We start from the raw sequence: 13,221 nt of genomic DNA on the forward strand, positions 1-13,221 counted from the left end.
ATGGGCCATATGGGCCATAGGAGGGAGGCACACCAGCCCACAGAGGGGTGGCACGCCCCCCACCAGGGAGGAGTCCGAATTGGACAAGGGGAGGGGCGGCGCCCCCTGAGGGAGTCCTGGATTAGGGGGTATCCGGACAGCCGGACTATATACTTTGGCCAGACTGTTGGACAATGAAGATACAAGATTGAAGACTTTGTCCCTTGTCCGGAAGGGACTCTTCTTTGCGTGGAAGGCAAGCTTGGCGATTCGGATGTTAGATCTCCTTCTTTGTAACCGACTCTGTGTAACCCTAGCCCCCTCCGATGTCTATATAAACTGGAGGGTTTAGTCCGTAGGGCAAGAACAATCATAATCATAGGCTAGCTTCTAGGGTTTATCCTCTACGATCTCGTGGTAGATCAACTCTTGTAATACTCATACCATCAAGATCAATCAAGCAGGAAGTAGGGTATTACCTCCATTGAGAGGGCCCGAACCTGGGTAAATATCGTGTCCCCAGCCTCCTGTTACCATTAGACTTAGACGCACAGTTCGGGACCCCCTACCCGAGATCCGCCAGTTTTGACACCGACATTGGTGCTTTCATTGAGAGTTCCACTATGTCGTCGCGATAAGGCTCGATGGCTCGTCTTGTTGTCAAGGACAACATCACCTCTGCGAGAGCCCTAGCTTTAGGCCAAACTCTCTAACTAGGCGGCTTCGTCATGACCGCCCGATCGGCTGTCGCACCGACGATGACTTCTCGGGTCATCAAAAAAAGCTTCCACGTCAATTTGGAACTCGCCGAACAGATGGATCCAATAGAGCTCTCCTCCCTTAATGAGCTCTTGGATCGCATCGCCGCTATGGGAGTCACTATGGACTATGATGGGATCGGGCACCCGACCAAAGAGAGATTAACTCTCCGCCGGTCACCCATGAGATAGCGGTAGTGGAAGAGCAACACACGGATTATCCCTCTATTTTGAGGATGAACTATGTCCGGATTTCCGAGCTCTCCAAGCCGGATACCCGCTCGCGGGAGGACATGACCCAAACCCCGAACTTAGAATCGGGCGGCGGCGGGCCGGAAAAATTGGGCAACATCCCGGAGCCCGAACTGCCAAGCTCGAAAGCTCCTCTACCCCTGGGTCTCAGATCGGGTCAGGGTTCGGACTTAAATCTACCCGCCCACCTAGATTTAATCAATCTCTCCCATATTAGACAAGAGCCCCAAGACACAACACATCATTACTGGGCCAGATACCTCCTTGTGATAAACAAGGTCAAGGACTGTCGCGAGGAAGACGCAATCTCATTCTTTTGCAAAAATTGCATGGACAAGGGGATCCTAAACGCTATAAATCGCCGTGACATAGTACACTTTGCTGACTTAGCGGCCATAGTACAGAAGTACTGCGCGATGGAAAGCACCTGGAAAATCCAAACAAACTTTTGGGATAATCCGGCTCTCAATAAACCCCTCGTCCGAACTTAAAGGGCAAACTCTCGCAAGTCACCCGATTCAATTACCAAAAAACCAAGGCCCGCTGCAGGGCGCGGAAGCATATTGGAGGAATGGCTCAATGGGCCATGTAAAATTCATATCACACCGGAGACCATACCAACACATAGCCTTAGAGCATGTTGGATACTCCGGCATGTAGCGAAGAGCGGCAAGGATCTCCTCATCAACCATACCGCAGAACAACATCCCGCCGAGAATAACAATGCAATACTGACAGTCTTCAAGTCTTTCGCCTCCAATAATAAGTGCAAGCAAGCTCTCCGTAGCCTCGCCGAAGTTTGCCATGTGGCAACAATAAATCCGTGGAACGACACAGCTATAACTTTCAATGCCAGTGACGAACCTCAATTGCAAACAGTTCACGCACCGGCCGCTTTGGTCCTTAGTCCAATCGTGGACGGCTTCCGGCTAACTAAAGTGCTCATGGACGGTGGAAGCAGATTAAACCTCATCTACGAGGAAACCCTCAACAAGATGGAAATAGAAAAGAGCCGCATCGAGCGGAGCAGCATGACCTTCAGGGGAATCATCCATGGCCGGGAAGCACGATGTGCAGGAAAAATCACACTAGATGTGGTATTTGGCACGCTGGAAAATTACAGGTCCGAAGAAATCACATTCCAAGTGGCCCCGTTTAGCAGCGGATACCATGCCCTTTTAGGGCGGGACGCATTCGCAAGCTTCCAAGCTATACCCCATTACAGGTACATGAAGCTCAAAATGCCCGGGCCCAATGGAATCATCACTCTAGCTAGTGATCTGGACGTTGCACTCCGAGCTGAAAATAAAACCGCCGCACTGGCCCTGGAGGCATTATCCGAGGCCCTCACGGCCGATGAACTAACCACGCTGCACGCCACAGTGGACAGAGACAACATGATACTTGACAAGCGTCCCAAGTCCACCTCTTTCAAACCCGCGGACGAGATAGTCAAATTCCAGGTCCGCCCAACGGACCCCACAAAAGCATCTTTCATTGGGACACAGCTGAACCCTACAATAGACGCTGCACTGCGAGATTTCTTGCGTGAGAATTGGGACATTTTCGCCTGGCATCCTTCAGACATGCCAGGCATCCCACGCAGACTGGCTGAACACAGTTTAAATATACTGAAGGGGTATAAGCCGGTCAAACAGACCCTTAGGCACTTCTCAGAGCCTAAACGAGAAGCCATGGGGGAAGAGCTAGCTAAGTTACTCGAGGCCGGATTCATTAGAGATATAAAACATCCGATTGGCTAGCAAACCTGGTGATGGTACCAAAGAAGGACAAATCCTGGCGCCTATGTGTCGATTTCAAGGACCTCAATAAGGCTTGCCCTAAGGATCCTTTCCCCCTCCCCCGCATTGATCAAATCAGCGACGCTACCACAGGACACAACTCATTGTGTTTAATGGACGCATACTCCGGATACCATCAAATCAAGATGGCGGAGTCCGACCAAGCCGCACCAGCCTTCATCACACCATATGGACCCTTTTGTTTGAATACCATGCCTTTTGGGCTCAAAAACGCCGGCGCAACCTACCAACGCATGATTCAGACATGCCTGGAGAAACAAATCGGCAAAATAGTGGAGGCATACATGGACGACGTGGTCATCAAAACAAGACACGTTGAAACTTTAATAGATGACTTGAGGCTCACGTTTGATAACCTCCGGACATATGACATCAAGCTCAACCTGGAAAAATGTGTCTTCGGCGTACCTTCCGGGAAGTTGCTCGGCTTCATCGTCCACAATAGAGGAATTGAAGCTGTGGCCGGATTTATATCCGGCCTGGCCGGATTTATCAGTATTGTATCTGACATGACGATCGGTGTCATGAGTTGTGGCGTGCCCCCGTGATCCGTAGATCGATCTTGGTTGTCCTGCGTTGTTTTCCAATATGTCTCGCAGTTCCTGCGTATTGCCCCGGGCTGTAGTGAACCGGCGTGGGGGTGCGGGCTGGTGTCCGGCCTGATATGCCGTTTTATCCCGGCCACGAGGTGTCCGGTCAGCCTCATCTTGTGCTGGAAGTTCAGGCTCTTCGGTCTCTTCTTCTAGCGGTTTATGCTTTGGGTATCCCCTGCTCGGGGGCTCGAGTTCGTATTCCTCGGCCGCTAGGGCTTCGGTCCATCTATCTGCGAGCAGATCTTGGTCACCTTGGAGCTGCTGCTACTTCTTTTTCAGGCTTCTTGCAGTGGCTATAAGCCTGCACTTGAAGCGCTCCTGCTCTATGGGATCCTCTGGTACGCCGAATTCATTGTCACCGAGGCTCACCTCGTCTTCGGAGGGAGGCACATAGTTGTCGTCCTCCAAGTATCCGTCTGTCGCCTGTTCGTCTGGGCTAGCCTGCTCGTGTTCCTGTTCGGCTTGCTCGAAGGTGGGTTGATCAGGATCGTATTCCTCTTCGGCACCATCTGGATTTTCTTCTCTAGTGCTGGTATTGTTGTGGCGAGGCTTGGAGCGGTGCCGATGACGCCCATGTTTTGCTTTCTTCCCTAAGGGGTTATCTCCCGTTGCCTCATCGCCATTAGTTTCTTTGGGAGTATCCACCATATATATATATATATATATATATATATCATATGAAGAGGTGGCACTCCAGCGCCCTGTGGGCGGTGGTTCCTGTTCTTCTCCCGCATCGTCATCTATACCGTCGATGTCTTCAGAGTCGAAGTTAAGCACGTCGGTCAAGTCATCGACCGTGGCTATTAAGTGGGTGGTGGGTGGGTAACGAATTTCTTCGTCGCCAGCTTCCCACTCGAGCCGGACATAGTTCGGCCAGGAGTCTCCCGACAAAGAGAGAGACTTTAATGAATTCAGCACGTCTCCGAAGGGCGAGTGCTGAAAGATATCCACGGCGACGAACTCCATGACTGGATCCCACTTAGATTCGATGGGCACGGGCGCACGCGGTCCGGAACACACTACCAGAGACGAGTCTGGGGGTCCGGAGGCATATATCTCCTGAGGAGAGGAGTCTGCATTCCGCTCCAACACCGATGAGTGTGCGGCCTTCGGGGCGGGGTCGATCCACCCGTCCTCGGAAGGCACGACCTGCTCTGGAACGAAGTCCGGAGCTGTAGCAGGTGCGATGTTCCGAATACTGTCCAACTGCAGATCTGGGTCATGCACGTCGCGACTGTTCGGCGCTCCTGACACGGGCCCGAATCCGTCGAAGATCAAGTCCCCGTGGATGTCAGCAGTGTAGTTTAGGTTTCCAAACCTGACCTGATGGCTAGGGGCGTAGCTATCGATCTGCTCCAGATGGCCAAGCGAGTTGGCCCGCAGTGCGAAGCCGCCGAATACGAAGATCTGACCAGGGAGAAAAGTCTCACCTAGAACAGCGTTGTTGAAGGTTGGAGAAGCCATCGAGCCTTATAGCAACGACACAGAGGAACTCTCAATGAAAGCACCAATGTCGGTGTCAAAACTGGCGGATCTGGGGTAGGGGGTCCCGAACTGCGCGTCTAAGGCTAATGGTAACAGGAGGCTGGGGACACGATGTTTACCCAGGTTCGGGCCCTCTCGATGGAGGTAATACCCTACTTCCTGCTTGATTGATCTTGATGATATGAGTATTACAAGAGTTGATCTACCACGAGATCAGAGAGGCTAAACCCTAGAAGCTAGCCTATGGTATGATTGTTGTTGATGATAATGAGTCCTACGGACTAAACCCTCCGGTTTATATAGACACCGGAGGGGGCTAGGTTTACACAAAGTCGGTTTACAGAGAGGGAGATCTACATCCGAATCGCCAAGCTTGCCTTCCACACCAAGGAGAGTCCCACCCGGACACGGGACGAAGTCTTCAATCTTGTATCTTCATAGTCCAACAGTCCGGCCACAGTACATAGTCCGATTATCCGGATACCCCCTTATCCAGGACACCCTCACCCGAGGCACCCCAATTAAATATTCAAGGAGACTAAAGCGTCTAAGCTTGGGGATGCCCCGGAAGGCATCCCCTCTTTCTTTAACAAGTATCAGTATGTTTTCGTATTCGTTTCGTTCATGCGATATGTGCAAGTCTTGGAGCGTCTTTTGCATTTAGTTTCACTTTTCTTTATGCACCATGCTGGTATGAGATAGTCCTTGGTTGATTTATAGAATGCTCATTGCACTTCACTTAAATTTTTTGAGTACGGCTTTATAGAATGCTTCATGTGCTTCACTTATATCACTTGAAGTCTGGATTGCATATTTCTCTTCACATAGACAACCGCCATTTGTAGAATGCTCCTTTGCTTCACTTATATTTGTTAGAGCATGGGCATATCTTTTGTAGAAAGAATTAAACTCTCTTGCTTCATTTATATCTATTTAGAGAGATGACAGGAATTTGTCATTCACATGGTTAGTCATAAAATCCTACATAAAACTGATCACTAAATATGATATGTTTGATTCCTTGCAATAGTTTTGCGATATAAAGGTGGTGATATTAGAGTCGTGCTAGTTGAGTAATTATGAAATTGAGAAATACTTGTGTTGAGGTTTGCAAGTCCCGTAGCATGCACGTATGGTGAACCGTTATGTAACGAAGTGAGAGCATGAGGTGTTTTTTGATTGTCTTCCTTATGAGTGGCAGCCGGGGACGAGCGATGGTCTTTTTCTACCAATCTATCCCTCTAGGGGCATGCATAGTAGTACTTTGCTTCGAGGGCTAAGTAGACTTTTGCAATAAGTATATGAGTTCTTTATGACTAATGTGAGTCCATGGATATATGCACACTCATCCTTCCACTTTGCTAGCCTCTATTTTACCGCGCAACTTTCGCCGGTAGCATGCACCCATTATTTACCTTCCTCAAAACAGCCACCATACCTACCTATTATGGCATTTCCATAGCCATTCCGAGATATATTGCCACGCAATTTTCCACCGTTCCGTTTATTATGACGCATTCCATCATTGTCATATTGTTCTTTGCATGATCATGTAGTTGACATCGTATTTGTGGCAAAGCCACCTTCATGATTTTCATACAAGTCGCTCTTGATTCATTGCATATCCCGGTACACCGCCGGAGGCATTCATATAGAGTCGTATCTTGTTCTAGCTTAGATTGTAATTCTTGAGTTGTAAATCAATAAAAGTGTGATGATCATTGTTGGTGTCAAAACCGGCGGATCTCGGGTAGGGGGTCCCAAGCAGTGCGTATTAGGATCAATGGTAATAGGAGGCAAGGGACACAATGTTTACCCAGGTTCGGGCCCTCTTGATGGAGGTAAAACCCTACATCCTGCTTGATTAATATTGATGATGTGGATTACAAGAGTAGATCTACCACGAGATCAAGGAGGCTAAACCCTAGAAGCTAGCCTATGGTATGATTGTTGTATATATCTATCGACTAGCCTGGCCTCGATTTATATAATGCACCAGAAGCCTAGGATAACAATAGTCCTAGCCAAATACGCCGGTGGGGGAGGAGTCCTTGTCTTGATCACCAAGTCTTGTGGAATCTTCCTTGTATGCGGGCAACTGTCCGGACTAGCCCATGAGTATACAGCCATGGGGATCCTCGGCCCAATCCAACTGATCGGGAGACGACGTGGTGAGTACCCCCTAGTCCAGAACACCGTCAGTAGCCCCCTGAACCAGTCTTCAAGTTGGGGACGCTCCTCGATTCTTCCGAACTGTTCTTCATCTTCGGTCGTCGGTCTTGAAAGCTGGTTCAACAAATCTTCTCATCTTCGATCTTGAGGATTGCCGAAATGCATTCGACGAGTTTACACGTCGGGTATCCGAGGAGCCCCTTTAAGTTTCCAGCCTTTATCAATGCCTTGTTATTTTTATGCCACACCTCGGGTTTGAAGTTGTTCCCGAGCGGCAACGTCCTCTTGCGTCCGAGCTCCAACGCCGGACTGCATTCGAGGTATCTTTTGCAGCCGAGCACCAATGCCGGACTGCTTCCCAGCTCTAACGCCGGACTATCTATCCGAGCTCCAACGCCGGACGGTATCCGAGCTCCAACGCCAGACTATGTATCCGAGCTCCAACACCGGACTGTATCCGAGGTGTCGTAAATCACCTTAGTTCAAAGAAGTTTGAAGGAGTTTAGCCGAGCTTAATGCCGGAAGTGCCCTCTATGGAGCCAGCCACTAGCGCCCGAGCTTTACACCGGACTGCTTCTGAGGTGGTGCACCACCCTGAATGTGGGCTGATTTTTGTCAATATTTTTGATTGGTGCCAGTAGCCCTCAAGGTGGGTATCGGTCTAAAACCCGAGATGCACATGAAGGATGACATAAGACCGTTGATCCCCGTAGCCACTGAGACTCAGGTTGATTTGCAAAATCGGTCTGAGGATCAAGTCCTAGCTCGGCAGAATACTTCGGGACACAAAAAGCGGCGTGCTCAGTCCTCGAGACTCAGGTTGGGTGCGGCCGACCAACCTGAGGATCAAAATCTCCTCGGAAACTGTATTGCACTTAAAATTTTATGCATAGAACAGGCAATGAAGTAGCCCCCGAGACACTGGTCGGGTGGCAACACCAGATCAGGGGATCGATGTGCCCCTTTAATATTTGTAAATAATAAGCCCGAAGCCCAGTAGCCCCCGAGCCTTAATGCGGGCACGGGAGGCCGAATTAAGGATCGATATCCATAGTAAAATCACAAATCATGTGTAATGACTCTATGTATCCAAGTACTTTACGTCATTAATGCTCGGATCCGCATTGTACAAAACTTTGTCGACCGACCATCGGCTTCCACCTCCTCGGCCAATAGACGAGGAGTGTTTGTCCTTACTTTATAAAGCCTTTATGAGGGCAAAGATTTACAACAAGCAAGGCAATCTGGCCATACAGTTTTATAAACAAAAGTACGCGGAGAGACATGTTATATTACTGTTTAACAGAAGAAATGTCTTCCAAAGAAAATAGTCCCGCTATCGGTTCCTTTCTTTGGGTTGTCATGCTAAGCATGATCATGAAACCTCAGCTCCAATGTAAGAGCAAAATATCGAGGATTTAGTTTGGGAGGCCAGTTAATAGCCCCCGGTAGTGTTCGGCAACAGTCGAGGTCAAGCCGTAAACACTTCAGCCATTGTTATGAATGGCCTGTTGTTTAACGCCGTCATCAGATCGCCGACCAGTTTACGCTTATTGTGACAGTCAGTTTTCAGCTTTCTCCATTGAGGTGCTTAACCATGTGAGCTGGAAGCACAATCGCAGTGGTTCTCCCTTTGCACACCTAGCCGAACAAAGCGGAACATAGGAGGCAAGCGCAGGAGTCGGGCAACCCAACTATTGACCGAAGACACAATTCGAAACCAATGCATATATAGCAATATCCGAGAATGTTTATGCCGAATCTCTAAAGGTGTCCAACGTTGCACTGCGAGACTTGTGCTGAAAACACACAAATAGTTTAAAAGTGTCATGGGCTCGAAAAGCCAAAAAACTTATTCAAAAAGGTTAATTTTCGAACTAGATCAAGTGTTCGGCGCCAATTCAAAAATTGGACTTTAGAAAAAAAAGGTGCTTCTGCCGTGCTTTAACATGACACATCCTATCTCAAAACTTCAAGCGGGTCAGCCTACAGCTTCAACCTCCTATCACGAAGGCGGAGTACTTCTTACTAGGCCAGTTTAGCAAACTAAACTCTAGCGGCTTTGAGAGAGAAATTAGGCTCCCCGCTAGTGACCGCACACTTGTGTCGAAAAAAGGTGTGATAAATAATAATAAAAACTTTGCAACGACTAAGAAGAAAAACACTTATCATAAAACGGCTCATATAAATTTAAGAGCCCCCAAGTGACTTGGGTAAAAGAATGATTGCATGTACCGAAGTACTTATATCATATCTATGTTCAACCGAACTTTAAACGCGTCTTAACCGACCGTCGGCTTCTCCCTCTTCGGTCAAGGACCGAAAAGTGTTATGTACTCCATCTGTCGAGAATATCGATTGTGTTTCCAATAACCAGGCAATTAGGCCATAAGGCTGTAACAGACAAAGCGCGCTAAGGGAAATTATGCTATATTACTGCGAAGAGTAAGCAGCATCTTCGAAGAGAATAGTACCCCCACCGATACCTTTCTTCGGTGCTCATTGTTATTATGAGACTTGTGCAATAGATTTTTTGTACTCATGAGTTCCGTTGTGTGCTGACCATGATTGAAAACAATAAGAGCGCTAGCTTTTGGCTTCACCCAGTCTGAGGTCCGGCTCGGTTGACCCGATCGTGACAATCGCAGAGGTGCTCCCTTTACTCCCTAGCCGAACAATCGGGAACGTAGGGGTAAGCATAGGAGCCAGGCAACCCAGCTTGCAAATCGCTTAAGTCAATATGGTGCATATTGTGGCGTAATACACGACAAGGAACGAAGCCGTACAAGTATAACCATATGCAAGAGGAAAAAGCTTCATGAAGAAGCCCCCAAGTAAACGGGGTATTTGAATTTGCGCGTCACAAACAAAGTTTGGACAAGGAAATTTTTACAAGCAACTTTTTTCCAAAAAAGTATAATGCTTGGTCGAGCCGAACACAAGTTAAAAATTTAAAAGTTTGAGCATGAAGGCAACTTAGCTGGTTAATGTGTTCGGTATTGATGACGCGGTCCGAGCTTGATGCGGGACAAGGTTCCATCCCCCAAGCCGGTACCGAGGTGGTGGAGCAAAGAGCTCGGCACTCTGAAGTGGTGACATAGCACGGTCAATGCAGGACGGCAGGGTGATGCCGAAGTCCCTGGCATGGGGTAATGAAGTGTTGACGAAGGCCCCCGTCCAGCCGAGGTGACGCCAAAGGATATAGTCCGGCTGGATCATTTTCCTGTGCACAAAAAATAGTGCAAACCAGAGATAATAGTAATAAAAAAAATTCGTTGCATACCAAATAATTTATGCAGAGTGAGTAATAAAAGAAATATGGCATGGCGCCGAAATCAATGTCGATGCAGGGCGGTGGCGTGATGCGGTAAAGGCATGGCAAGGCCTGAATTCACAGGTCGGTTCGAGTTCCAGATGCAGCGTTCGCCGGACTATGTACGGAAACTGACCGAATCACCATGCGACCGTCGTTAATGCGGCCACCGTTTGATAGACCTGCGTACGTATGATAGACAAACCAGAGTAATAATTCGTTGGAAAAAATGAACCCAAACAAGCAAAAAATACTAGGATTAATAGCACCTAGCTTATTTGTTGTAGCAATCCGAAGAAAGGTGATTCCCAAAATTGGGACTTGATCCGCACACCTATCGCCTGATGGGCGATAAAGCAACGACATGGCGATGCTGGCAAAGGTTGGCTCGCCGAAGCAAAGCCCTCGGTCTAGCTAACGTGACGGAGCTGGTCGGCCAGCGACGCCGAAGTCTCCGGAGTAGGTTGATGAAGAGATGATGAAGCCCTCGGTCCAGCGATGCAGGTCGTGACGTGGTCGATGCCGGCTTGATGAAGTGACCGGGTGGCGATGCAGGTGTGCCTGCTCCGTGTAATCCGTGGGGCGGCGATGTTGGTGACGATTTATCCTTCGCAATGCCGAACTATTGTTCGGCTGGCCGAGATGATGATCTGAAGAAATTGAGCTCGGCTCAACAAAGCGACGACGTGTCTAACGCAGGTCGACCGCCGTGGAGTGATGTTGTCGGGCTGGTTTGACACCGGCGCGACGGTGAAGTTCGTATTGCAAGAATACTTTTAATACTACTGGGATGTGTTTGAGAATAAAACACAACACCCCATATGAAAACTTCCTTCAAAAATGATGTCCGAGATCCCGTTCATAAAGAAGATGAATTCGGGTCGAATTCGTTCTCACGCAGAAAACAGATCCAAAAAGTGATGCACTAATTGGAAGTTTCCCGGAGTTTGGACGGTCGGATTGAGCTGAATGTTTTGCAGGTGGTAGATATGGGAATTCCGCAGAAAATCAACGGTTGGATCCTCCAAAGGACATCCGAGCTGGATGCTAGATACCACGCCCTAAACTCATCCAGATTCTTGTCCAGATTCAACAGGGCTCCGGTATATCGGAGATTGCCGGAGATTCCTCCATTGGAACTCGACGAAATCTTTGCAGGGTTGTTGTAGACTTAATTCCGCATAATTCCACTGAAGTAATCATTTAAGCGACACTCGAGGAGGCGGTGGAGGCGGATACAAGTTTGCTGTCCAGAAAAACAGCACGGTCGCCTGAGGGCAATATTGACGTTGAGCCCCCGAGCTCCATGGATGACTCCTCCATGATCTTGATAGAGATCGGAGTTGGTGTTGATGAAGGCCTTCATCCGAACATGACGATCGGAGGTAGGGCGCAGTCCTCGGTCAAGCCAAGGGGACCAGTCGAGCTGGTGACGAAGAAGCCGACGTCGCAGTTGACCTGCAGTCGAGCCATTGATCCTTTCGCCGATCACACAGCGGAACTCTCAATGAAAGCACCAATGTCGGTGTCAAAACCGGCAGATCTTGGGTAGGGGGTCCCAAGCAGTGCATCTTAGGATCAATGGTAACAGGAGGCAAGGGACACAATGTTTACCCAGGTTCGGGCCCTCTTGATGGAGGTAAAACCCTACATCCTGCTTGATTAATATTGATGATATGGATTACAAGAGTAGATTTACCACGAGATCAAGGAGGCTAAACCCTAGAAGCTAGCCTATGGTATGATTGTTGTATATATCTATCGACTAGCCTGGCCTCGATTTATATAATGCACCAGAAGCCTAGGATAACAAGAGTCCTAGCCGAATACGCCGGTGGGGGAGGAGTCCTTGTCTTGATCGCCAAGTCTTGTGGAATCTTTCTTGTACGCGGCAACTGTTCGGACTAGCCCATGAGTATACGGCCATGGGGATCCTCGGCCCAATCCAACTGATCGGGAGACGACGTGGTGAGTACCCCGTAGTCCAGAACACCGTCAATCATCATTATTAGAGCATTGCCCCTGTGAGGAAAGGATGATGGAGACTATGATTCCCCCACAAGTCGGGATGAGACTCCGGACTTTATGAAAAATAAAAGAGGCCAAAGAAGCCCAAATAAAAAAAGAGGCCAAAGAAGCCCACCAAAAAAAAGAAAAAAGAAAAAAAAAGAAAAAAAGAAAATAAAAATAAAAAATGAGAGAAAAAGAGAGAAGGGGCAATGTTACTATCCTTTTACCACACTTGTGCTTCAGAGTAGTACCATGTTCTTCATAGAGAGAGTCTCCTATGCTTTCACTTTCATATACTAGTGGGAATTTTTCATTATAGAACTTGGCTTGTATATTCCAATGATGGGCTTCCTCAAAATGCCCTAGGTCTTCATGAGCAAGAAAGTTGGATGCACACCCACTTAGTTTCTTTTGTTGAGATTTCATTTATTTATAGCTCTAGTGCATTCATTGCATGTCAATCCCTACTCATTCACATTGATATCTATCGATGGGCATCTCCATAGCCAGTTGATACGCCTAGTTGATGTGAGACTATCTTCTCCCTTTTTGTCCTCACAACCACCACCATATACCACCATAGTGCTATGTCCATGGCTTGCGCTCATGTATTGCGTAAGAGTTGAAAAAGCTGAAGCGCGTTAAAAAGTATGAACCAATTGCTCGGCTCGTCATCGGGATTGTGCATGATTTGAATGCTTTGTGTGATGAAGATGGAGCATAGCCAGACTATATGATTTTGTAGGGATGAGCTTTCTTTGGCTATGTTATTTGATAAGACATAATTGCTTGGTTGGTATGCTTGAAGTATTATTGTTTTTATGTCAAATGATAGA

The sequence above is a fragment of the Triticum dicoccoides genome, chromosome 4B (assembly GCF_002162155.2).
Source record: "Triticum dicoccoides isolate Atlit2015 ecotype Zavitan chromosome 4B, WEW_v2.0, whole genome shotgun sequence".
In the NCBI taxonomy this organism is placed as follows: domain Eukaryota; kingdom Viridiplantae; phylum Streptophyta; class Magnoliopsida; order Poales; family Poaceae; genus Triticum; species Triticum dicoccoides.